Genomic DNA, 27,743 nt, shown 5'->3' on the forward strand with positions numbered 1-27,743 from the left:
CACCTACTTGTTATTTCAAACTCCCATTAAAATGTCCCCACTTTACCATATTGCTTATTGCTTGTCGCCTCCTTTTTTACATGCCCTATTGTTGTCTTAATCTTCAATCTTCTTAATTCTTCTCTCAGCACTTTTCTTTACTTTTCATACTCTACAAACTTAGGGAAATAATGGTGTACAGGTTTTGCTTCTGTATAGTGCCTAAATACTCACATTTTGCCTTTGCCTATTTTAAATAAATGATTATTCAGCCTTGTATGACCTACCATGCGTGTACGCAGCAGCATTTTGTCTTGTTGTCTGTGCAGGTTTTCCAAGAAACGGTATTGCGAACAAAGAACAACCTGCTCTGTGGAAACTGCCACTGGCAACAGCGATCTCAGAGATTGCTTTACGTTTGAAGAAATAGTCGAAGACTGAAAGTTCCACCCTGTTACCTAGGCTGGTCCATCTTGTGTAGGCCTTTTGAAACACACACACACATTAATTCAAATTTGAAAGCATGTGCATTGTACTGTGGAGCTTTCGCAGGCACACAGGAAAAACAATGAAATCTCACGACTGTTCAGCAAAGATTGGTACAGGTGGCAACCCTACCTCTGCCCCCTGCTGCCTAGGCCTCTGACGTCAGCATCCCAAGAACAATATAACCTTATTTTCTATTTCCAGTGCAAGAGTGCTGGCAAATAAAAAATGTTTAACATCCCTGGCGAGCCTGTATGAACCTGTATGAACCTTGCCAGACCCCAGTAGGGTAATGGGGCATGTTATTTGGCCAGCTCGGTATGGCAGCAGCTTGCCCTGCCTTGAAGTGTCCTAATTATTATCCCCTGATTGACCATGAACATTTCCAGATAAAACTCTGGAAACATTTGAGAAATTCGTGAAAAAAATGGGGTGCTTTTGTGATCACCCGACATGTTGTTCATCAATGGTTGTGAGTGTGTACATGAAGCGCATGAGCAAAGAACCAAATTGGTGTGTCCTGGCCTGCGGTCACACAGGCCAGGCGGACCAAGGGTGGGGGCACCCAGCGGACATGCTAAGAGCACCCAGCGGAACATACGTGGACAGTGGGCACCCTGTCAGTCCGTGAGCACACAGGCTCTTCCATGGCCTGGGGGCACCCAGGCTAACACAAGACACAGTGACGGAGTTGCCCGGCAGGGGCACCGGCACCTCTATGCAGAGTAGCCGGCAGGGCCTCTGCCAACACATGAATGCAGAGTTTCCCAGTAGGGCCTCTGCTCGCACAAGGGGGGAGGCATCAGAGAAAGCATTGCCCACCAGGGGCACTGTCAGGGTGGAGGGCCCTGCAGTGGCACGCCCTCTGCTTACTACACAACACCAGCATCGCGCTGCAGCCAAGGACACACAGCAGGCAGGAGTCAGGTTACATTGACTGACTAGCAGTCTAGTCACATGGCCACAACATGTGACCTTGGCACGACCATGCTCCCAGTAGGGGTAATGCACCACACTAATCAATGCCACTCAGACCAGCGTGAGCAAAAGCTGCAAATGAATCACACATGACTGGCCAATATTTTCCGATGGCCAGTCATGATACATTGTTTTTGTGCTTTTTGTACTGCTATTAAACATAATTAACGTATTCCGAGAGGGTGCCTTATGTCCAGACTAAATGGATGGAAAACGTCTGCCCTAACGCAGCTGTAGTCATGATGAATGAGAGATATTCACTGGTGAACTCTCACTGACACTGCATGATCAGTCTCTGCGTGCTTTGAACTTTCTTGTGCTTGGAAATATTGTACTTTGAAAGCCAGAGCACAACAGTGAAAAATAACTTATGAATTCAGTTATTACCTCCTGGGTCAATGACGTGGCCCTGTTTAAATAGGGGAACAGTTCTCACTTTGAGTTATGATGCAACAATAACGTGACCCACTCGGGCAGTTTGCTTTAATCGGAAGAATTAGAGCACTTTAATTACAGCAATGACGCATATTAGATGTATGTCTCTATTCAGGCGAGACGCTTTGGCCACACATAACGAGGTGTTATGGGTTTGGTGTCTGTACATTTCCAAGGAAAGAATGTGAACTGACCCTCGTAGTGCTGCCAGGCATCAGTGGCATTACTTTGCATTGCATTCAAAGCCATGGGGCCACATTGCAGAAACCGTGCACTGGTGGACGTACAACTTTGCACTGTAGTGCAAAAACGTACTCTTTGATGCATTTTTGCACCTGTTTAGTGTTTGCCACAGCATTAATGTTGAAGGCCTTAGGCGCTAGGACAAACATTGTCTTGGTGTAAAAATGCCAGGAGTAAAGTCAGGGTCCTAGCTAGTTAAGGTGGATTGCACAGAGTTCATTTCAGAATGTATTGACTTCAATATTTCATTAGTAAACACTGAGTCTGAACAGTATGTTTTTATCTAAAACAAATGGTCAGGCTATCCACCCTAATGGTCTGAAATAATAATAAAAAAAAATGCACTCACCTGAAAAGTAAGAACACATTCACACGTAATATGACCAGAAAATGAACAGATGTAGATGAGGGGACAAACGTGCTGCTGAAGGGGTATGCCGCACACTGCACTAGGAGAAAGATATAAATATGTGTTTCAATGCAATATACAGCAGACTTTCTGAGAAAAATGTGCTAAAAAGCCAGTGTCTGCTATTGTTTTGTAGGGTAACACCAATCCAATCAATGCAAGTCACCAACAGTGCACAGGAACACTAATGCTGTGCTATTAAAAATGCCATGCCACATTGAAAACATGTCCCACTGGCTGCACAATGTAGACCAGTGTAGACACGCAACAACATTACAGTAAAGCATGCTAGGCCACATTTAGACATACCTAGACTGATTGCACCAAAATGCCAGTCGAAGTAGTAAGACTCATCAAGAAGAGAGCACACAATCAAGCCTCCATCTCTGCGGCCTCTAACAACACGGCCAAACTTTTTAAAATCTGAAAGGAACCGGCCAATCCTGTAGCGGTCTCTACCTCTCCTGTTCCCGCAACAGCCCCTCTGTACGGCTTTGGCCTCTCGCTTCTCCGCTAAAACTCAGGACATCCTGTCCACTATTTCCTATTCCTCTCCCTCTTCCTCTCGTGGCCCCCCCTTTGGCCATCTCTCCTTCTCCTCTTTCTTTCTAACACCTGATGAGGTTTCTAGACAAGTCCCATCTATAGAAGTGCCGTCGAAACAGGTGCTCGTCCGCTCCTCCAGAATCATCAAAGACCATATTGAGACCCTTGTTCCAGCCTTAGCTGATATCTGTAATCATTATTTTGCCACTGGAACTTCCCCTCTCCCAAACTCTTGGACAAGCTGGACATCTCCCAGCTTACTCTCCACACCTAATCTGTTGGTTGTCTCCACGACCATCAGTCTGTCTTAAGAGCTGCCAGAGGCATGGAAACTGCTCTCCTGAACACCTGTGAAGATCTGATCTCTAACCTTGATTCCAGAATTTCTTCTGTCCTCATCCTCCTTCAACTTTCCTCTGCTTTCGACACGGTCAACCACGCCATCCTGATCAATCGACTCCGTGAGAACCTGGGCATCATGGATCAGGCCCTGGAGTGGCTGACCTCCTTCTTCTTGAGCTACCTCTCCCAGGTCCAACTTGGTCCCTTTCTCTCCGCCACCTCTCTCTACCTGTGGCATTCCCCAGGGTTCTATCCTCTCAACCTGGTTTTTTAACCTCTACTCGGCCCCTCTGGCCGACCTGATCTCTACCTTCTCCTCTAACATTCAGTATTGTGCGGATGACACTCCCCTTTCCTTCAGGCTCCCCTCACCCACCTCTCCTCTCTCCCTCATTCCTGATGTCATCTACAACACCACTCTCTTTCTCTCCTCACATATCGGTCGTCGCCAAGAAGTCCAACTACCAGCTGCACCTCCTCAAAGGGTCTCTTCCCTTTCTCACTTTCCCCCAGAAGCTCACTGTCTCCAGAGGCCTGGTTCTCTCTAAACTGGACTACTGCAACATCCACTTTCTCAATCTGCCTTCCTCTATGCTCCACCCTCTGCAACTAATCCAGACCAGGACTGCGAGACTTATCTTTGGCCTCAAGCCCAGGGACCGTATCTCTCCAGCCATGAAATCTCTCCACTGGATCCCGGTGACTGCAAGGATCAAGTTCAAGACCCATTGCATTGTCCACAAGGCTTTCTGAGGATGGGATCCACACTACATCCAACGCTCCCTTCCAAAATACCTTCCTTCTTGATCCCTAAGGGAGAGATGCTTCTCCAGGCTGAGAGTAGGGGAGGGGGGTAGATCTGTCTCCTCTACAGAATGCCTCCCCGCACCTCCCAAACTTGAGCCGGACCACCTGAAGTTCCGGAAGCAGCTCAAAATGTTCCTCTTCTCCTCTGCGTTCTCTCTCTCCGTCCCCTGCTGACCTACCTGACCTACCTGTCTGCTGTACCAACTGGTTGCTTGGCTACCCTCAGTCTCACTGAGCCCAGGCTCTTTCTTAATCAGTCACCCTTGCACTGCCTCCGGGCCTACCACGTAGTTAAGGGCTGTAACTGTAGCCCTAAAGTCCCTTGTTCTCCTTGCACTACCGAGAGCCGAGCTGCCCTGGCTGCCCTTACTCATAGCCTTGCTGCCCTGTTTTCCTCTCCCTCTTGCACTTCCCCCCTCCCTTTCCCCTAGCACTTCTCTTTCTCGCACTTGTACGATCTGAATGACATAAGGCCAAGTAAGATCATTTTTCTTGTCCTCCCTCTGTTTTCCTTCCTTTGTCTTGTCGCGCCTAAAAACACTTTGGGCCCTGCTACCCCCGGGTCTAGTGTGCATTAGAAATTAATAAACAAACAAACGTGTGTACAGGTGCGTTATATATGACTTATCATATAATTTTATCACAGATGCCCAGAAAAAATATATAATGCCGAAGTAAGAAATGGCTAGACTGGCAGAACACAAATGCCAGTCTAGCCAGGTAATTACACTTAGCAGGACTGCTTTATCAGAAATGCCCAGTTAAAAAAAGTCATACCAAACCGAGGAATGACTAGACTGGCCGAACCAAAATGCCTCTCTAGCCACTAACACCACATATCATTCCTGCTTAGCATGGACATGGACGGCCATTATGATTTATTGCACAATCTCGACCCCCACACATCCCCTTTGCTCCCAGCCCTTACACAACCTACAACATCAGCTCATTGGCACAGAATTACCCCCATGTCCCTCTTCCTTGTCCCAGTGCTTACGTATGAGGCTCCATGCCTCATAGGTAAGTACTGGGATGAGGAAGAGTTGGACTAGGAGCAATGAAGATTACAGGTAGCTAAGTCAGGCATTACCTTCACATACCTCTACCTCATCCCAGTACTTGTGTATGTGGCATAGTGCCTCATACACAAGTGCTGCCTCATACACAAGTACTGTATGAGGAAGAATAGGGCTAGGAGTAATGAAGATTACCAATAAGTAATCAAGGCATTAAACACAAGTAGTGGTGCAACACCATTGAGCTGACTGGGCTTCAGCCCCCCCCCGCCGAAATTGTGGGCTATGTTGACTTGACCTGGCTGACCTACAGAGCAGTTGCCGGACAGAAAAGGACACAGATGTTAAACAGCACCTGCATTGCCTCTTAACAAAGTCCTGGCCCAGCAATTACTAATGTACAGCATTTCACTGTTAGTACCTGCATTAAAATGCTATTTTTTTAGGCAATTGAAATTGTGATGTGAGTTTAGTACTTGCTTGCCAGGGGAGTGATTGGAAGGGTTGAGAGGGAACAGGAGACCAGTCATTCTCACAGCAGTCCATATGTGGGTGCTTTTAGACTTTAAGGAGAGAGTTAACCGCTTGTAACATTGAAGCTGCACTAGAATAGTCTCGTTAAAATGCATAAAGAAGTTCAATGCCCCGACACAAACAAGTTTGTTCCTCTCCCACCACACATGAAGTTAATGCCTCTCCCAACATTTGAATGGTTAGCCCCCCTGAAATGTAGGTTTTGTTGCGCCCCTAAACACAAGCACACACACCATTTACCATATGTACATACGCACACCCTGTCATCCATACATTTAAGTGTGCACTCTTTCACCATATAGGCACACCCAGGCAGCCACCCATACATTTAAGTGTGCACCCTTTCACAATACAGGCACACCCAGGCAGCCACCCACACATTTAAGTGTGCACACTTTCACCATACAGGCACACCCAGGCAGCCACCCATACATTTAAGTGCGCATCCTTTCACCGTACACGCACACCCAGCCACCCATACATTTGTGTGCACCCTTTCACCATACACTCACACAGACAAGACAGTCACCTATACATTTAACTATGCACTCTTTCACCAAACAGGCACACCCAGGCAGCCACCCATACATTTAAGTGTGCACCCTTTCACAATACAGGCACACCCAGGCAGCCACCCACACATTTAAGTGTGCACCCTTTCACCATACAGGCACACCCAGGCAGCCACCCATGCATTTAAGTGTGCATCCTTTCAACGTACACGCACACCCATCCACCCATACCTTTGTGTGTACCCTTTCACCATACACTCACACAGACAAGACAGTCACCTATACATTTAACTGTGCACCCTTTCACCATACAGGCACACCCAGGCAGCCACCCATACATTTAAGTGTGCATCATTTCACCATACACACACACACGCATACCCAGCCACCCATACATTTGTGTGCACCGTTTCACCACATACTCACACACGCACACGTCATGGGCTTGAGGGGAGCCATAATACTTCAAAAATAAATTGTTTCTTTTTGAAGTCACTTTGACTTCATGAAGAAATTATTTCCGTTAAGGACAGAACCATGACGGAAATCATTTCTTTATGAAGGCAGAGTGACTTCAAAAATAAACTGTTTCTTTTTGAAGTCATAGGGCTCCGCCCACCCCATGGCATGGTGGCCTCCAGCCTAGGGTCTTCATGTCATGGTGTGGGGGTAGCCCCCAGACTTCAAAAAGAAAGTTTCTTTTTGAATTCAATCTGTCTTCATAAAGAAATTATTTCTGGTACACAAATAATGTCTTTATAAATGCAGAGTGAATTCAAAAAGAAATATACAAAAAAATGGAAAAAAATGTTTGTCCATTTTTTAAAATTTTACTTCAAGTGTGGCCCCCTCCCAGGACATGTGGTCACGGGCCCCACTTGAAGCGGGGGCTGCAAGGACCCCTTTTACGCCAGTGGACAAGGGTGATCAAACACCTCCAAAATTGAAATTCTTGGGTCTCTTATCAAAATGTTGATGACCCGTAATGTTCTGCAGGTCACTTTGGGGGGTGAAAACCAGACCCCTGAACCCAAAATTGCACTATGTGGCCTCTCTCCACACTTCCTACCATCAACCAACACACCAATATAGTGTTACAAATTTGTATATTTCCAACTCAAGAGGGCTTGAAATAGAAAATGCATTTAACATCCCTGAGTGCCATGCTGCGGCCGAATGGGCAGCAGCAGGGCAGTTTGACAAGGCATAGAGCCCTGTAGGGGATGACAGCAGCCTGCCCTTCCTCACATTGTCCTTTGCTTTACTGCTGGGGGGCTTCGGACTCCCGGTTGAAGGTGGTCGAAAAGTTAATTGGATTAACAAAAAAACAATTCGGGTGGTTCGTGTTTTTGCCTTAACCAGTTTACCCAGACTTTGTTACAGATAACAAAGGGCAACATGTCATAAATAATATTGTGGTAAGCATACCTGATTTTTATTTTCAAGGGCAGTCGTTATTGTCCAGCAAAGGTGCATTGCATATGTCCCCTAGACCAGGAGTCTCCAACCTTTACATTAGCAACAGCTTCTTGTAGTTTAATGGCTACAGGCGAGCGCTACTGGGATGGTGATGTCCATGAGAATGATCATTTGTATCAATATTCTTTGCTGTGGTTTATTTGCACTTTATATAAAAAAGGACTAACATATGCATGTACCATGATATTGACAACTTTTAATAAACATCTGTATTTAATTTTCCCATAGGACTCCATGGGAATGGGAATGCTGAAGTACCGGCACCATTAGTAACAGTGCCGGTGCTTCAATGAAAAGTCTGCCAGTAGGGGTTTGAACTACCTACAGGTCAGACCTGCCGGTAGTTCACGGCCCCTACCGGCATACTTGTAGTTTGCCGGTCTGAAAAAGGTGCCAACATTTAGTTTACCAGCATTTTATTCCAGACCGGCAACCTTAGAAGTCAAATTGTTACTATTTCTGGGATGGGTGGAATACATTTGAAGAATGAGGAGAATCGTTTCTTTAGCCAATTTTCCTAAAGGGCTATGTTATTTTTTCACAGTAAAGTGATAGTTTACTTCTGTTTTTATTTATAGTATATACTTTTTTGTTAATAAATTATGTGTTTCCTTGGCTAAATAATGTATTTGTATGCTGTGTGTGGTTATGCTAATGTTGGCTGAATATTGTTCCTGGAATTATGTGTTTTCTTTCTTGAGTGTATGTTGGCTTATGATATATTTGGAATGTGTATGCAGTGAGGGATAGTGCATATGCTGTGTGTGGTTATGCTAATGTTGGATGAATATTGTTCTTGGAATTATGTGTTTTGTAGTTTCAGTGTATGATGGAATGTGTACACTGAGTGTGTTACATGTATGCTGTGATGTGTGTATGCTGTGTTGTTTGTGGGTGTGTATGTTGTATGTGTTTTGTGTGGGTGTGTATGTATGTTGTGGGTGTGTATGCTGGGTGTGTGTGGCTGTGTATTGGCTTACTTGATTGGCTTTGTCAGTATGTATGACTGAGTATGACTTTTCAGTGGGTGCATATGTTGTGTGTGCTGTACGTTGTGTGGGTGAGTACATTTGCTGTGTGTATTGTGTGTGTGTGAATTTTGTCTTTCCTTGTTTCAGTGTGTATGTTGTGTGTGGGTGTGTGTGGGTGTGTATGTTGTATGTGTGGGTATGTACGCAGTGTGGGTGGGTGATCACTGTGTGTGTGTGTTGTATGTGAATTTTCTATTTGATTTCTTGAGTCTATGTTGGTATGTGTAAGCAGTGTGGGTGGGTGCATATATTGTTTGTGGGTTGTTTCAAATGCTCTGGGTCCATTTTGTATGAAACACACATTCATTCTGTGCATTCAGCACAAACGTATACTTTTAATACATCCATATCTCAAAATTGGCTGAGTCCATTTTCACTTTCCTTTCAGTACATTAATACCAGGTGAAATATAGGTACCTGAAAAAAAATGGTGAAAAACAAAGTGGCACATTTTGACATATTTGGAGCGATTTTCTCTTTCCCCTAATGCTGTTCAAAACACAATCAAAGTAAACATGAAGCGTTTAATGTTGAAATCTGAAATTTGCTGTGCACCGGCGACTGCCTCAGAATATTACTCTCAAATAGATTTTTTCATGGAAGAGTTCGAAGTAATTTGAAAAAGTCCTTTTCTGAAATGTCATAGAGACCTAATTTTAGCCTTAACTATGCTTTGTGCTAGTGCAAAGGCTTAATGTATATATATATATATATATATATATATATATATATATATATAAATTCAATGAAAAAACGTTGTTAAAAGGATATTATGGTTACAAGTAAAACTGAACAACCTCAGAAATTAACCAGTTATGTTAAGCTAAACAATCAAAACTCACACCACCACCATGCACTGTTAAGAGTAACACCCAGCACATGAAAGATTACATCATGACATCACTGATGACATCACATATCTGAACCAATTGTTTTTGGTTTACTGACATGATTAGGCTAGTTTTGTGTTTTTACTGACAATGAGAATTTCCAAATTTTAAAAGGTGCTATATATATACACATTAACCTTTTTATATGTTCTAAAAGTGCTTTCATTAGAGATTAAACTGAGCTCATAGTGCACATACATGAGTCAATAAGCACATCTCAAACACACAATTTGTGCACATGATGATCAGCTAATGTTATAGTAATTTCTTGGTGCTGTTGTTTCTTTCTTCCTTACTTTAGTGTCCCTGTATGTGCCGCTAATCTGTATGAATTGTGAGTTTTTATGTGTATTTCTTCTACTAAGACAAGTGTGTGGTACGTTTTCAGGTTTTGTTACCTATTTATTCCATGTTTAACATTACTCAAAACTCTCATAAGGTTGCATTTCTTATTTTATTAAGGAAAATGACCAGATAAAAAATATTGTACTTCTATGGTGCATGCTGCAGCCATTCTATGTGTGTATGAGTAGGTTCATCTACTAACAACAACACTAGAATATAATTATTTGTGTACATGAGTACATTTTTCAATACATTAAGTAGCTCATGATAGTTCTCCCAATCACCCCTAACATCTTGTTTCCAAATTATAAACTCAACCCCTTGTAAGGGCTGTTTATTAAAATGAATTTAATATGTGAAGATTTGCCTCTGTTAAGCCCTGGATGTGATGACCCATTATCTGAGTGCACTGGCATGTTATATAATGTTATAAAATAAAGGTTGATTTTACAACTGTTTCAGGCATATTCTAAATATGTTTGCACAGTGTGTTAAACTAGACAGTCACACATTAAATTGATGTTGATATGATGTGGTTTTATAATGTTATTTCCAGCCACAAAATGTAAAGATAACATTAGATCATTATGTTGTAAGATGGTGCTGTGTTTAGACGTATTGCACAGCACCACTAACAAGCAGCCACATGACTGCTCTGAGAAATAGTAACGTGGCTGCTTACAAACACAAAGCTTTTTTTTTAAATATGGCACCTGAGCAATGGGAATTGAACTGCACCTGACAAATTCCCAGTGTTGGGGAAGGAACGCATGGTGAACTAGGAATGTTCACTCATGGACTTATACCTTAGTAAGTCCATGCTTTTGTGAATATGTTTTTTTGATACACTGGTAGGAAGGGGATGAACAACAACATTGTCCGTGTGTTTTTAGTGGTATGCTTCTGTAGCCACCAAGGAGGCATCCACTGAGAAGCTGAGCACGGCTTGCAGAAGGGTGGTTGTGTTATATATATATACATATATATATATATATATATATATATATATATATATATATATATATATATATATATATATATATATATTCAAGGAACAAACTTTAGTTGCAGGGATGTTAAAGTGAGTAATACATTGTAAACAAAACTCGAAATTCAAGGAAAAAACTTTAGTTGCAAGGACGTAAAGGTGAGAACTTAATGCAACAAAACACTGAAAATTCAGCTTATGCCACCTTAACTTTGCACCCTTGCGGCGCAGCCTATTAGCACAATGATGACATCACAGATGACATCATTAATGACATCACTAATTACATTGCAACAGTAACCAACATGAAATATGGCCTTCAGTCATGGTGAGTGTGCATGGCCAAATATATCTTAACACACCAAAGGTCACTAATCATGGCCTTCAGTCATGGACACTAGCCATGGCCTTTAAGCATGTGCACTACATACTTTAAAATATTAACAGGCCAACAACCATAGACTTTGGCCTTCACCAGTGGCTACATCCTTCAGTCATGTCCACTGTATATTATATACACTAACCAGCTTTAGGCCTTGGCCTTTAGCACATTACTCGCCAGTAGCCAAAACCTTTGATGTGCCCACCATATATTCTAACATATAAATGAGCTACTAAACATGGCCTTTGACCATGAGCAGTTTGTACATCCTTTGTCATTGTCCACTGTATATTTTAAAATACTAACGTGCCAGAAGCGATGGCCTTCGTCAGTGCCCACTGTGCATTATACAACACTAACTAACCACTAACTATGGGTTTTGGGCATGCCCATTGTATGTTATATACATTAACCAGCCACTAGGCATTGTCTTCAACTCAATAGTAGCCAGTGACCATGTGCTTTGGCTGTGCTGCTGACTGGATTTTCTAACATATTAATGGGCACTAGCTGTGGCCTTTAGTCATGGCTATGGACTGCAGTTTTTAACACTACCCACTGTATATTTTAAAATGGTGATCGGATGGGCACAGACACTCTATATTTTAAAACACTTGCAACCCATCGTTAAAAGACATTCATAAATCACACACTGATTTTGTCCTGTTTTGACAGTGGTATTGTTATGTACAAAAACATTGCAGGCTTTGAGAATTCACAACGTTTTTAGGCAATGCCAGTGAGATTAAATTAATTGCCATGGACCACACTTTGGTTAATCAGCATGATCCAAGCCGCTTGTTTTATGAACTGTCTCTTGGTGACTGTTGTGATACGCACAACCCCAACTAACTACATATAAGCAGCACAGAAACTGGAAAAAAATGACCGGCTGCAAGACATAACTTATGCCCGGTTACTTTCAGCACCCATAGTGACAATCAAAATCTAGCACCAATGAATATATGAACAGTAAGTGAAGATATATCTTAAAGTAAAACATACAAATGTGGTGCATTTGACCTTCTCCTTAGAAGATAGTTGGCAAGACAAATAATCACTGGAGCTTTTAAAAAAGTAATGAACAATGTTCTATGGCCAGTCTCCAATTGACTGTTGGGATACATCACAAAATCCCAATTAACCACATTTAAGCAGCACTGATAAGGGAGAAAAATGACCACCTGCAAGAATAACATATGCCCAGATGCGTTTGCCCCATAGTGAAAATCAAAAGCTGCCACCCATGGATATATGCAGAGTAAGTCCAAATATACAAATATACAAATGTAGTTCAATGAACCTACTCCTTAGACAAAAGTGCACAAGACAAAATAGCATTGGAATTTTAGAAAAAGCAATGAACGCAAGAAAAATAACCTGAGAGAGGACATGTTCCAATAAATATGCTGGCAAAGTATAAAAGGTGCTCACCTTTTAAACCCTGCAATCTGTCGTGAAATATTTCCTGATGAACAAAATCTCAATATGAAAAAAAGTGCTTGTCTTCTTGTGAGTGAGCGCCTGCACTGGGAACATGACAACCTGAGTAAAATTCTGGTAGCCAAAAACTTGAGCAATATCACCAACCTCAAAAAACCCAATGTGTTGCATCCGCCCTCTGAATAGAAGTTAGGCTCTTCACCCACATGTGTCCTTTACTTGTGCCCTGAAAAGCAGTCACAGTCAGGGGGAATAACTGCACCAGTGTCCAGGAATACAAACTCTGTTGCCACATAGTGGACAAATACTCATGACTTACTTGCCCTCTCATCATTTCCCCTCCTCACCCTCATTCCTGGCTTTCAGCAATACTCTGCTTTATAAAACTAACTTGAAAAGTACACATACCATAGAGTCACTCAAATATATAAATCCTTAGAGAACTATTTTAGTAAAAAAAAGTGTACAAATGTAGGATTATTCCCCCCATCTTGACTGGGAGACTACACATACCAGAATGCAATTCAGTAAAAGGCAAAAAAAACAAAATCTCTGCGTGTGAAACCTTCAAGGACTGACAGCATCACAGTTTAAAAAGAAAGTATGCAGATTCTGTGAATTATGAGATATTTAAAACTAGGAAAACACACAGCATTCAGAACTGTGGACTGTCTCCTGTTCATGCAGTAACCGAGAATGACCCTTCTTAGATTCAAAGTGAGGAAGGGGATCTGGCCCCCTCAGGCCATGTTGCGCTAAGTGGTCTGGTAATATGGGCCTATTTATTAGGCAACATGGCCTGAGGGGGACGGCCTGTTCCTTGCTGTGAAGCTAACAAGGGTTGGTCCCAGATTTCTCATGGATGGGATACCCACTGTAGCTGTAAAAACATATTATTTTAATGTGTATGAAAGATTGCAGGCTTTGAGAACTCACACTGTTTTAGTCAATGCAGAGTGAGATTACATGAATTGCAAATAATCACATACTTTGGTGCATCAGCGTGCTACAAGCCCCTTGTTTTATGGCTCGTCTCTTTGTTACTGTTTTGATACATCACACAACCCCACTAACCACATTGAAGCAGCACAGAAAAGGGTAAAAAATTATCAGCTGGAAGAATAACAAATGCCTGGGTACGTTTGCCCCCATAGTGAAAATCAAAAGATGACACCCATGAATATATGCACAGTAAGTGACCATATATTTAAAAGTGAAATATACAAATGTCGTTCAATTGACCTTCTCCTTAGAAGAAAGCACGCGAAACAAAATAGAACTGGACTTGAAAAAAAAGTAATGAACACCAGAAAAATAACCTGAGTTAGGAAATGTTCCAATAAATATGATGGCAAAGTATAAAAAAAAGCTCACCTTTTAAACCCAGCAATCTTTTGTGAAATTGACCTTGGTAAACAAAATCCCAGTACGATACAAGTGCTTGTGGTCTTGTGGGTAATTGTCCGCACTGGGAACATGACAACCTAAGTAAAATCCTGATAGCCAAATACTTGAGCAAGCTTGCCACCCCCAAAAAAACCATGTGTTGCGTCTTCTCTCTGAAAAAAGGTTATGCTCTTCTCCGCCCTGAAAAGCAGCCACAATCACGGGAGAATAACTGCACTAGTTTCCCTGATTGCGAAATCTCTTTCCACATCATGGGCAAAACACATGGCATACTTGCCATCTCATTATTTTCCCTCCTCACCCCCACGTCTGGCTTTCAACAATACTCTGCTTTATAAAGCTAACTTGAAAAATAGAAATGCCTTTGTGTCACTCAATAATATTAATCCTTATAGAACTATGTTAGGCATAAAAAGGGTAGAATTGTGGCATTATTCTCCCCATCTGGACTGTGAGACTACAAATACCAGAATGAAATTAAGCAAAAGGCAAGAAAATGGTCTATGAGTGCAAAAGTTTCAAAGACTTTTAGAAATTGTGGATGCAGTGTGCTATGAGATATTTAAAACTAAGAAAACACATGGCATTCGGGTCTATGGGCTGTCTCCCATACATGCAGTAACCAGGACTGACCCTGCTTAGTTTCAAAGCGAGGAAGGATCCAGCCCCCTTAGGCCATATTTCGCTAAGTTGTCTTGTAATGTGGTGTCATTTATTTGGCATTATGGCCTTAGGGGGCTGACCCCTTCCTCGCTTTGAAGCTTATCAGGGTTTGTCCAAGTTACTACAGGAATGGGAAACACACTGTTGATGTTCAAATATCTTTTTATTTTCAGTATTGACGGAGAAACTACAAATACTAGAATGCAATTCAGCAAGTGGTATACAATGGTCTCTGAATGCAAAACTTTCAAGGACTAATAATAGCTTTGTTTAAACAAAATAATAGTTTCAATGCCCATTCACTCTCCCATCCATGCAGTAACTGGGACTGACCCTGCTTAGCTTCAAAGCAAGGAAAGGACTGTCCCATTTCTTTACGTGGTCTTGTAAATTTGGCTCCTCTATCGGGCAACATGGCCTGAGGATGCTGGCATCCGCACTTTGAACCTAAGCAGGATCTGTCCTGGTTACTGCATGGATGGGAGACCTGGATGGCAATCATGTCACTGGTCATGGCTAAAGTCATTTTTCACCCCCGACGTCACTATACCTGTAAAAATATCTATCCGTAGTCCTTTATAGCTGCAAATATCATACAAATATTGGGAAAACAAAGCTTTCCTGTCCCCCTTGGCCGTCACCAATTGCACACCGCATCTGTGTCAACTCCCCAGATGGCCTCCTCCCCTGTGCTCTACCTTTACCCCCATAACATACTCTGTTTCTGTGATGCAGTTTGATTTGAGATATTGGCTATTCGTGACTATGCCGAGGCTAGAGAAAGCTTTGTGTTGCAAACTAAGCCCCTAGACCCCCCTCCAACTGCCAAAGTTCACTTGGTGCCCTCTAGCCCGCCCTCCACCTCTAGCCTGTTGGCATTTGCATGTCTATTGACTTTCAAATGGCTTTTATCCTGTGTTTCATTTTCCCATATCCTCAGCTATAACCCCGAATATCTCTCACATTAAGAGAAAAACAATATGGTGGCTGTTTAATTTCTAAAAACACCAATTTTTGGGTAAATCCCCGATATAGAGCTCTCTATTTTTGAGAAGGGGCACCACTTTTAGCTGTCAAATATTTTAATAATTACTGCATGGAATAATTGCAAACCAAGGATGGATCGCGAGTTAACGCTTCGTGCCCTTGTTGTTTCAGACTTGGTCCAAATCCGTCCAGCAGTTTGGGTTGTGCGCTTTGGTGAAAAAATTGACCTTCTTTGTCTATTGGAAAATGAATGGGAAATAGGCCGCAACTTTTGAAAAAATGTTTGTTGTCTTCTTAATTTGTGATGTCATCTTTGACGTCTTGGGTGTTAGTCTTATCAATGCACAGTGGTGGTGCGAGTTATGGTTGCTTAGCTTACCATAACTGGCGAATGTCAGAGGTTTTTCGGTTTTACTTGGAACCATAACGTCCCTTTAACAAAGTTTCTTTACTGAATTTCATAGGTTTTTAGTAGCGCAACTTAACCATAACGTCCCTTTAACAACATTTCTTTACTGAATTGTATAGGTTTTTAGTAGCGCAACTTAACCATAACTTCTCTTTAACAAACTTTTTTTTAACTAAATATACATTTTCATAGTGTAAATTTGATAAATGTTTACTAGGGTTCCCTTACTTTATATACAAGTAACATAGCACATACCAAACACCCCGCTAATGATTTTGATGTCCGTGGACGGTCACAGACGACATCAACACTACCAAAACATGCAGGAGGTATCTGAAATTGTTCTATCACACCATATAAACATGACGCAAGTTAAAAAACCAGCACATAAACACATTGTATATGATAATAAATAAGCAGTGGAACCTACATATTTCACACATCAACCATCCATTATATATATATATATTACACAGCCACGGTAGTGGCAGTGTAGTTATGGTTAAGTTGGTGTTTCCATAGGAAGAGCACTTTTTGGCGGCTTATAACTCCCCTCTCCCTAGACGAATCCTCACCAAACTTTGCATAAAAAAGTATATGGGCCACTCTGAATTTTTTTGCAAAGTTTGGTGAGGTTTAGTCCAGGGGGGGAAAGTTATAGGAGGGTCCCAAAATGTCTTTTTTTCCCATAGTCTGAATGGGGGAAAAACTTTGCGCACAGCTACAGGCCAAACCGCTGGACAGATTTTCACCAAATTTGCGTCAGGGGCAGGAGCTTGGTCCCGAAATCGTGCTTTTGTAAATTTGGTGACAATCCATCCAGTAGTTTCCTTTAAAACGACCAAAAAGTAAGTCTGAAAAAATGTGTGATATCTATGTCCGCTCCACGGTCACACTTCCCTGTTCGCTCCGCGGACAAGAAATGGATTGGCTACTCTGTACCGTCATGTCCGCGGACATGTGAGGCATCCACCCATTGGTTGTGGAACAGCGTCAACTGTGTCAGATTGTATCGCTGCGTCCGCCATTTTTTGTTTGTCGATATTGGTGGTAACATATATAAAACAAGAGAGTATTGCATTCTTTCACTTATAAAATACTGTTTCGGAAGGTGAGCGTCAATAAGGGTGGGATGGGATGCAGAAGCAGGAAGTCAAACAGTGGTGTTTTAGTGTCACCAAAGCCATACGGTAAATTGGAAGTTCATGCACAACATACGGCCAAGACTTTCTGCGTCTGTGTTAAAATGTATTTAGAATACAATTGCAGTCATACGGTGACCTACAGTTTGAAATCTGAGCAAGCCACCTGCACTGTTTGATGGAAACAGGGGTGCTGCACGTGTGTTGGAGTCGCAGTTCTCATGAATGGATTCTCATATGATGTTGCGAAGTGAGAATGTATTTGCATTCTAAGTGAAGGTCACTTGATGTGCTTTTTTCGTTGAGAGCTCGGTAGGCCCACGCATTCCACTAAATCCATAAGGGTCAATTGTTTTTTGACCTTGAGCAAAAGGGAAAAATAAGCCACATTGCAGGGAGAGAGAGTTTTCAAAAAAATACTATTTGATAATGTTATGTTTCAAAAACGCTTTTAAGCACATGAAATATCAGTTCACGCAGAATCTTTGATGGAAATCCATTGCTGTCTCGCTTTATCTAAAACCAATGGAGGCAGTAAATACCATGTAAATTTAATTTTGATGACTCTACACCGGACCGACTTTAAATTTGTTATTAGCAGAATAATAATTTTGATAATCTAACTGAAGTATTATCTGACTGTGCAGTTCTCATTTTTTTTCACTCAGGAAGAGTGTAGATTGTCCGCGTTTGCAGGCTTTGACTAGACTTAAAATTGTTCAACGGTACTATTTCTGCTTTAAAGTGTCATGTTTCACTACATCGCTTTGTGTAGCACTTTGCCCGTTCTTTTGGTCTTTTTTGTAATGATGAGATGTAATTTTTTGTTACTTGGACATTACTTTTGCCTTTGTAAGTGAAGTGACATCTTTCTGTGTAGGTGTCATTTTTTTTAAACTTATGGAGAGTGCAGATTTTCGGCGTTTGTAGCCTTTCACTAAATTTAGCCATGTTCAACGCTAATATTTCATTAAAATGTCCTGTATGACCACTTCAATTTGTGTATTAGTTTCCATGTTATTGTCTTCTGTTTTGAAATTGTTTGGTGAAAGCTGGGTATTGATACGTTCTTTCTCTTACGTTTTCCAACCAGCTATATCCTGACTCACTGTGCGTGTCATGGATTACAGATGCCAAGTGGTGGTTTCTTTGGGCGCCAGATGCAACTCATAGTCAGCGGCTGCCTGTCGGTCACAATTTTGTGGTATGATAGCCCTGGACCCTTTTGTTCATACGCTGTGGTCGCCATAAGGAGAAACATTACATGTTTTATGGTGGTGTAGGCGAAAGGTCATGGCTATGTCTTGGAAATCACTGCGCGAACAAAGCAGCTGCTTTATTGAAAACGCATACTTTCTGTATTGGAAAAGGACAACGTGTGACTCACCATTAACATTTTCGCTGACGCACATAGAAACAATGGTACAATTTGACTGAAAATGGCTACAGTCCAATGGTCTCGGACAGTTTCTTGTAAAATAAAAATACTTTACAAATCCTAAAATGGTAATGTTTTATTTTAAAAAACAGTTTAATATTTCAAAATGCAACGTGCTATGTTGTACATTGCTGTATGTTCATTTTCAGGTTCTGCGTCACGGCATGTAGTTTTGCTTTTATGATGCACTGTTTTAATGTCATCTTTGATGTCCTGGGTGTTAGTGTTAGCAGTGCACGGTGGCGCGAGTTATTGTTGCTTATCTTACCATAACTGCCGAATTTCAGGGGTTTTTCGGTTTTCCTTTGAACCATAATGTCCCTTTAACAAAGTTTTTTCACTGAATTTCATAGGTTTTTAGTAGCGCAACTTTACCATAACGTCCCTTTAACAAAGTTTTTTTACTGAATTTCATAGGTTTTTAGTAGCGAAACTTAACCATAACGTCCCTTTAACACATTTTTTTTACTGAATTTCATAGGTTTTTAGTAGCACAACTTAACCATAATATCCCTGACTTTAAATACATGTAACATAGAACATACTGAACCCCTAGCTAGTGATTTCGATGTCCACGGACTACCAACATGTCCACGGACATATCGAAAATCTGAGCGTGGTGAATGTAAATTTAAATAGTGTGCCCCATTTCCCCTTTGAGGTTGGCTCTGAAAAGAGACGTTTTTTTTGTTTTTTTTGCAGCTGCTTGACAGACACCTGTTATTTTGTATTTCTTTTTCTTTTTTTCTTACTTTACTCCTAAAACCTTCACATAACCTTCTCCAAAGCAACCCTTACATTCCAAAACAGCATGGCATTTCCCATAAAAGATAAGGAAATGCCATCTTCTTTAAAATAAACAGCATTACTGGAATCAATATTCTCATTATTACAGAAGAACATACCAGCTCTACGCATGAAGGCACACCTGCCTCCCTTGATTACACACCTAGCATTGTTTTGCTGAGGACACAAAACTGAACTATTGTCCCATATTGCCCCAGGTAGTAATCCAGAAAAAATTACTTTGGCATTTGGAAGGATGTTCATTACTGCTTGAACCAAGTGTTCCAAATCTGCCAACAAAGTAGGGGCACTGACATAGCCCAAACAGAAAGCACAATAGTGCAAAACTACCACATGGGGACTGTTGATCCTGCCCATATCTTCACAAACTTGTACAATTCCCTGTACATTGCAATCAGGCACAGTGCTCCACACGACCTCCACTCCTTTAACATCAGAATTCTTTACAACATGCCTGCATTGAGCATACTGTTGTAAACCATGCACAAACATATCTCCGAGCACCAACACCCTGACTTTCTCCACTTCTGCCATCTTCACTACACACAGTCTCTTTCAACACAAATCCACAACCTCAACATCTGATTGGCTGATCCCTACAGTCTTCCTTCCATGCTGGATTTGCTGGAAAACCCCGGATGTAGCATGCCCTGTCCACGGAAAGCCGCAGTGTCCGCGGACCGTGTAACTCTTGGACAGCCCTTCTACCATTTCAACTTCACTCTCTGTGCCATTCCCTCATTGCATACAGCTAAGCAGTCACACAATACGGAGAACGTCCTCAGAACACCCCCATTTTGTTTATTTTCTAACATTTCAGGACACCGCAAGTGTTCTTATAACACATGCAAATTGCCAGCGAACAATTCGGAAAACGTCCTCAGAACACCCCCATTTTCTTTATGTACGAACATTTCAGGACACCGCGAGTGTTCTTCTGGCTCACTCTTTTTTCTTTTGCTGACATATCTAGGCCACATGGTTTTCTTCAGTAACAGTCAGAAACTAAAAATTGTATTTTATTTGTAGACGTATCCTACAAGTAGGTTCTTATAGTAATTCCCTTAGAGTCCAGTCACATCATATGAAACATATACATAGGAGAAGACACAAGCTTTAAAGACAGCATTATTTTCAAGCAAATAAATGATGACTTCTCTGTTTCAAAGCTGCTATTTACCCTATGTATATGTATATTGGTATGTGTTCTTGTCTCTTTGTGTTTTCTCTTTAGTAATGCAATTATGTAATACATGGGTTTTATTAGCTTCTTATTACATATTTCACAGTACACAAAAATCTATTAAGAAAACAATTATCTTTTCATTATTCAACATATTAACATTACGAATATTATACCTTCATCTTGTACGCTGCACACAATGCTATGTTTCTGCATTAGTAGCTTAGTATACTAGATAGAACCCCATAATAGAATGCTATTTATATCAATGCATCGTTCAAAGCACTAAGTAGGGTATGATATTTATTGCAATGATCCTTGACACTTTTTTCGCAACATTATAATAAGAATCCCTTGTACACATATTTCGTGAAAAGTACATACACATGTGATGTCATCAGTGATGTCATCAATGACATTTGTAATGTCATCTTTGATGTCGTGGGTGTTAGTCTTAGCAGTGCACGGTGGTGGCGCGAGTTATGGTTGTTTAGCTTACCGTAACTGGCAAATTTCAGGGGTTTTTCGGTTTTACTTGGAACCATAACGTCCTTTTACCAAAGTTTTTTACTGAATTTCATAGGTTTTTAGTAGCGCAACTTAACCATAAAGTCCCTTTAACAACATTTTTTTACTGAATTGTATAGGTTTTTAGTAGAGCAACTTAACCATAACTTCTCTTTAACAAACTTTTTTTTTAACTAAATATACATTTTCATAGTGTAAATTTGATAAATGTTTACTAGGGTTCCCTTACTTTATATACAAGTAACATAGAACATACCAAACACCCCGCTAATGATTTTGATGTCCGCGGACGGACCCGGACGACATCAACACTACCAAAACATGCAGGAGGTATCTGAAATTGTTCTATCACACCATATAAACATGACGCAAGTTAAAAAACCAGCACATAAACACATTATATATGATAATAAATAAGCAGTGGAACCTACATATTTCACACATCAACCATCCATTGAAGTACGATATGTAATAAAATGGATTATACCATAACAAAAAAGATATACCTCCAACATAATTACCTCACAGAAACTGCAGAGTTAAAAACAACAGTAGACCTACACAACACAACAAATACAACTTACCAGAAACTAGCAAGTAAACTTCATTTTTTATATATATATTGCTCTACTTCTTGTATGAGGTACAGTATAATTAATATATTTTTGTTTTTCACACAGAAATGTGCAGTACTTTGGATTGGCTGGAAGAACATTTTCCACATGAGGAAATGTCTGAAGACAGTGATAATAATGGTAGACACTTGTCTATACAAGCACATTAATAATCATTACCTTATATGTACTTAACATATATATATATATATATATATATTTATTTTTTACAGACCATGCCAACATTAAAAATGTTACTCCAAAAGACACATTGGAAAAGACTCTGGAACGCATTGAACAGAAAGTAGACATGCTTAAGGAAAATTTAAATAGTTTGAAACAGTTAGTGGAGGACCACATAAAAGAGAAAATTAAGTACCATTGTCCCAGCTGTACCTGTGCCCCCTCTCCATGTCCCAGTGAACTATCCCCAAACCCTCAACAACAAGATAAAGGTTTTGATGAGACTTCCATCCCTTCATCCCCTCCCACCCATTCTCTCCAAACCCGTAATTCCCCTGTTTTTGTATCAGTTTCTGCTTCCCCCTCTCTTTAATAATTTGTGTATATGTATATAATAAAAAAAAGTTCTGTTTCTTTCAATGAAATTCTTTGTGTCTTATTTTTGTTTTAAAAAGCAGTTGAAATGTCCGCAGACAGCGTGCCTGTCTGGCCTGTCCGTAATTAACAAAATCTGGATGTCCTAAGGACACTACACCTATCCGTACCATTCGCAATCAAGATGGAACTGTTCTTAGAACACACCAGCTGTCCGGGATGTCCATAAATCAACAAAATGGGGGTGTCCTAAGGACACTATACCTCTACGCACCATTCGCAACCAAGATGTAACTGTTCTAAGAACACAGCAGGTGTCCTGGATGTCCGTAAATGAAAAAAATGGGGGTGTCCTAAGGACACTACACCTGTCCGTACCATTTGCAACCAAGATGGAACTGTCTGTAGAACGGGCGCGGTGTCCGGGATGTCCGTAGTGAAACAAAATGGAGCTGTCCTAAGGACACTATACCTGGCTGTACAGTCTGCAAAACATCCATGCACGTGCGCACCACATCTGTAAATTCTGTGAACATCGTGCTTGTCCATAACTGTCCGTCTCTCTTGTGTCACACTTTTAATTAGTTTCAGGGCATGAACACTCATAGAACAACCGCGCGCATGCGCACTTCCACTCCAGCGCATTTGCTGTTCTGCGGACAAACGTTACCTTCACGGACGTGTTCCCGACATCATCATGTGACCACACCCACGGTGAGCGTGTGTTCTAATTTGTGGACTCTGTCTGGATGCCCAACATTTTAAAAGAACTTATTTAGATAATTCAAATTATTTTACAGTAGAAAATCACCATTTCTCATGTCCCAGACAATGGCCCTGCCTTTCCACATATTTTTTGTAACTTTTTGAAGGCTTTTGAGTTTTCGATAAGTTCTCGAGGTGCACCCCTCCACCCCTATAAAAGGCCACACCCCAGAGCTGATCTTCATTGTACTTCTGGCTATTGCAGATTGACTTTTGTTGTCTTTACTGCTCTAGCTCAGATTACTGCATCAACCCTAATGGCATCCATGGCTGCTGTTGCTACATCAGCCTCAGCACCACCCTCAAACCCTCCACCACAACCACCTCCCCAAGGGCCTGCAGAGGGGAACACGCGTGAGGATGTAGAGAACGAGGATTAAGCGGATGAAGAGAATGAGGTCGAGGAACTCCCTAATACCAGTACTCGCAGGGAGTCTTGGGTGTGGCGGTTGTTTACCGTTTATGGTAACATACCAAAACCATGTGCAAACAAGGTTACCTGTAACCAGTGCAATTTAGTGTTGAGTCGTGGGAGACGTGGTTCGTACAGCTTTGGTATGACATCCATGAAGCGACACCTAACGTCAATCCACGGTGGGGCAATTCGCAAAGTTTTACCTTGTGATAAACGTTGCAGGTTGAGTTCCTCTACAACATCCTCTGTTTCCGCTCCTTTCACCACAAGAGACACTTCTGTGGGAGAGCGCATCCCTCCAGCTGCTTCACAGGCCATTTGCGATGCTGTTGACCCTTACCTTTGAGGGTCTCATATATTGTGTATGTACTGCGACACAGTACTCTGCAGGGGGGAGAGTCTTCGAAGTGCTTTCGAGACTACGGTCAAGGACCACCAGAAGACCTGCTACCTACCCAAATAAGGCCCACCCTACATCTTCCTCTCTCCACCTGCCCTTTCTTATCCCCTTGGTTAGTGTTCCTTCCTTACCCTCCTTTCCCCTCCTCTCCTAGTGTGTCTTGTGTAAAAAAGGAAAAAAAATATAAAACAACAAACATCCCAAAAAAAGGCTCTTTTCAGAGCCGCCTTTCACAGTTTAAAATTAGAAGTATGAAATAAACAGTGCAGGGCCCTGCGCATTTTTTTAAAACTCTGTGGACAGTCTTAGGACAGATAACATTTTGGGGTGCTGCACTAGCAAACCCAACCAATGCACTTTTCTCTGGGAGTTAGTGGTGGCTCTGAAAAGCGCCTTTTGGTGGTGTATTTATTTGTGAGTTTGAAAAACTTGGATTCGTCAACATCTAATGCAAAATAGATGACTGTAATTTCAAAAAAGGTTGCAATTAATTTTGTACATTTCTCAGAAAAATCTGTAAAATGTAAGATAGACTCCATCTGCGAAAAATGGATGTGCTACAAAACACAATATTTTTGTTGTGAAAAGAGGACAAGCCAGCATCTCTTAGAAAGGCAAAAACAGCCTTATTGACATTGTGCCTCGCTTTCTCCTTTTGTGGACCAAATGAAGAAGAACGCAGCCACATTTGTCTATGCGCAATACGAGAAAAAATTAATTGGGAATTTGCAAACATGTCCATGACCTTCTCAAGTCCTTCTTTCATTGAAAATTGCAAAGAAATTCCAGACAGATGTCCTAAACTGTTCCCTCCACAATGAATTATAATTATGTCTGGATGATGCTCTGTCTGTAAAGTAGCACTATAAAAGACCACACCCCAGAGCTGATCTTCATTGTACTTCTGGCTATTGCAGATTGACTTTTGCTGTCTTTCCTCGTCTGGCTGAGATTACCTCATAAACCCTAATGGCATCCATGGCTGCTGTTGCTACATCTGCCTCAGCACCACCCCCAAACCCTCCACTCCACCACCACCACCTCCCCAAGGGCCTTAGAGGGGAACACGCGTGAGGATTTAGAGAACGAGGATGAAGCAGATGAAGAGAAGGAGGTAGAGGAACTCCCTAATGCCAGCACTCACCGGGAGTCTTGGGTGTGGCGGTTGTTTACCGTTTATGGTAACGTACCAAAAGCACATGCAAACAAGGTCACCTGTAACCAGTGCAATTTAGTGTTGAGTCGTGGGAGACGTGGTTCCTACAGCTTTGGTATGACATCCATGAAGCGACACCTAACGTCATTCCACGGTGGGGCCATTCACAAAGTTTTACCTTGTGATAAACGTAGTAGGTTGAGTTCCTCTACAGCATCCTCTGTTTCCGCTCCTCTCAGCACAAGAGACACTTCTGTGGGAGAGCGCATCCCTCCAGCTGCTGTTGACCCTTACATTTTGAGGGTCACAATATTGTGTATGTACTGCAACGCAGTACTCTGCAGGGGGGAGAGTCTTCAAAGTGCTTTCGAGACTATGGTCAAGGACCACCAGAAGACCTGCTACCTACCCAAATAAGGCCCACCCTACATCTTCCTCTCTCCACCTGCCCTTTCCTATCCCTGCGGTTGATGTTCCTTCCTTACCCTCCTTTCCCCTCCTCTCCTAGTGTGTCTTGTGTAAAAATGGAAAAAAAATATAAAACAACAAACATCCCAAAAAAAAGGCTCTTTTCAGAGCCGCCTTTCACAGTTTAAAATTAGAAGTATGAAATAAGCAGTGCCGGGCCCTGTGCATTTTTTTAAAACTCTGTGGACAGTCTTAGGACAGATAACATTTTGGGGTGCTGCACTAGCAAACCCAACCAATGCACTTTTCTCTGGGAGTTAGTGATGGCTCTGAAAAGAGCCTTTTGGTGGCGTGTTTGTGTGTTTGAAAAACTTGGATTCGTCAACATCTAATGCAAAATAGATGACTGTAATTTCAAAAAAGGTTGCAATTAATTTTGTACATTTCTCAGAAAAATCTGTAAAATGTAAGATAGACTCCATCTGCGAAAAATGGATGTGCTACAAAACATAATATTTTCGTTGTGAAAAGAGGACATGCCAGCATCTCTTAGAAAGGCACAAACAGCCTTTTGACATTGTGCCTCGCTTTCTCCTTTTGTGGACCAAATGAAGAAAAACGCAGCCACATTTGTCTTTGCGCAATACGAGAAAAAATTACTTGGGAATTTGCAAACATGTCCATGACCTTCTCAAGTCCTTCTTTCATTGAAAATTGCAAAGAAATTCCAGACACATGTCCTAAACTGTTCCCTCCACAATCAATTATAATTATGTCTGGATGATGCTCTGTCTGTAAAGTAGCACAGAGAGGTACCAAGTCCAGCCACTTCATTTCACGCACTCCATGCCAGTACACTTCCACATGAGCGAATCCAAGATCTGCCGATACACCTCAACGTTCTGCTTGCACCTCCAACCATTGTATCCATGAGACTCCCAAAATCTGTTTTCGAAAACACACAGCCATAGCTATCTGTTCTTCTTGCAGGAAAAAGACGTTCTCACAAAATCTCTCATTAGACAACACACCCACTAAACTTTACTGACCAATCCTAGCTCCACTCATTCTCATTTGCATGCCTCTCCACCCCAGAATCCCCATATGTAATATGCACTGTCCTCAGACTGCCGCCATGTCCGCGGACATATAGAAGATCTGAGCGTGGTGAATGTACATTTAAATAGTGTGCCCCATTTCCCCTTTGAGGTGGGCTCTGAAATGAGCCATTTTTTTTTGTTTTTTTGCAGATGCTTGACAGACACCTGTTATTTTGTATTTTTTTTGGGGGGGTTCTTCTTATTTTACAACTAAAATCTTCACATAACCTGTTCCAAAGCAACCCATATATTCCAAAACAGCATGGCATTTCCCAAAAAAGATTAAAAAAACACCATCTGCTTCAAAATAAGCAGCATTACTCGAAACAATATTCTCGTTGTTACAGAAAAACATACCAGCTCTTACCATGAAAGCACGTATGCCTCGATTGATTGCACACCTAGCAATGTTTTGCTGAGGACAATAAACAAAACTATTGTCCCATATTGCCCTAGGTTGTAATCCATAAAAAATTACTTTCGCATTTGGAAGGATGTTGATTACTGCTTGAACCAACTGTTCCAAATCTGCCAACAAAGTAGGAGAACTCATGTAGCCCAAATGGAAAGCACCATAGCGGAAAACTACCAGATTGGGAATGTACATCCTACGCATATCTTCACAATCTTGGAGAATTGCCTCTACATTGCAATCAGGCAGAGCGCTCCACACCACCTCCACTCCTCTAACATCGAAATTGTTTGCAACGTAGGCCACCAGGGGGCGCACAGGCAATGGCTGCCTGAGTGCACAGCTCCCACCGAAGCCCGGGAATCCGAGGGGATTGAGCCCCCCCCCGAGACCTCCGCGCTAGTTCAAAGCGAGAGACCGACTCAGCGCCCCCCCGTCCCCCTAACGAGCAAAAGAGCGGAGCTTGAGCTCCCCGGGGAGCCGGATTTTGCAACCCGCGGCGCCTG

Source organism: Ambystoma mexicanum, chromosome 1q (assembly GCF_040938575.1).
Source record: "Ambystoma mexicanum isolate Mex_15411 chromosome 1q, UKY_AmexF1_1, whole genome shotgun sequence".
Taxonomy (NCBI): domain Eukaryota; kingdom Metazoa; phylum Chordata; class Amphibia; order Caudata; family Ambystomatidae; genus Ambystoma; species Ambystoma mexicanum.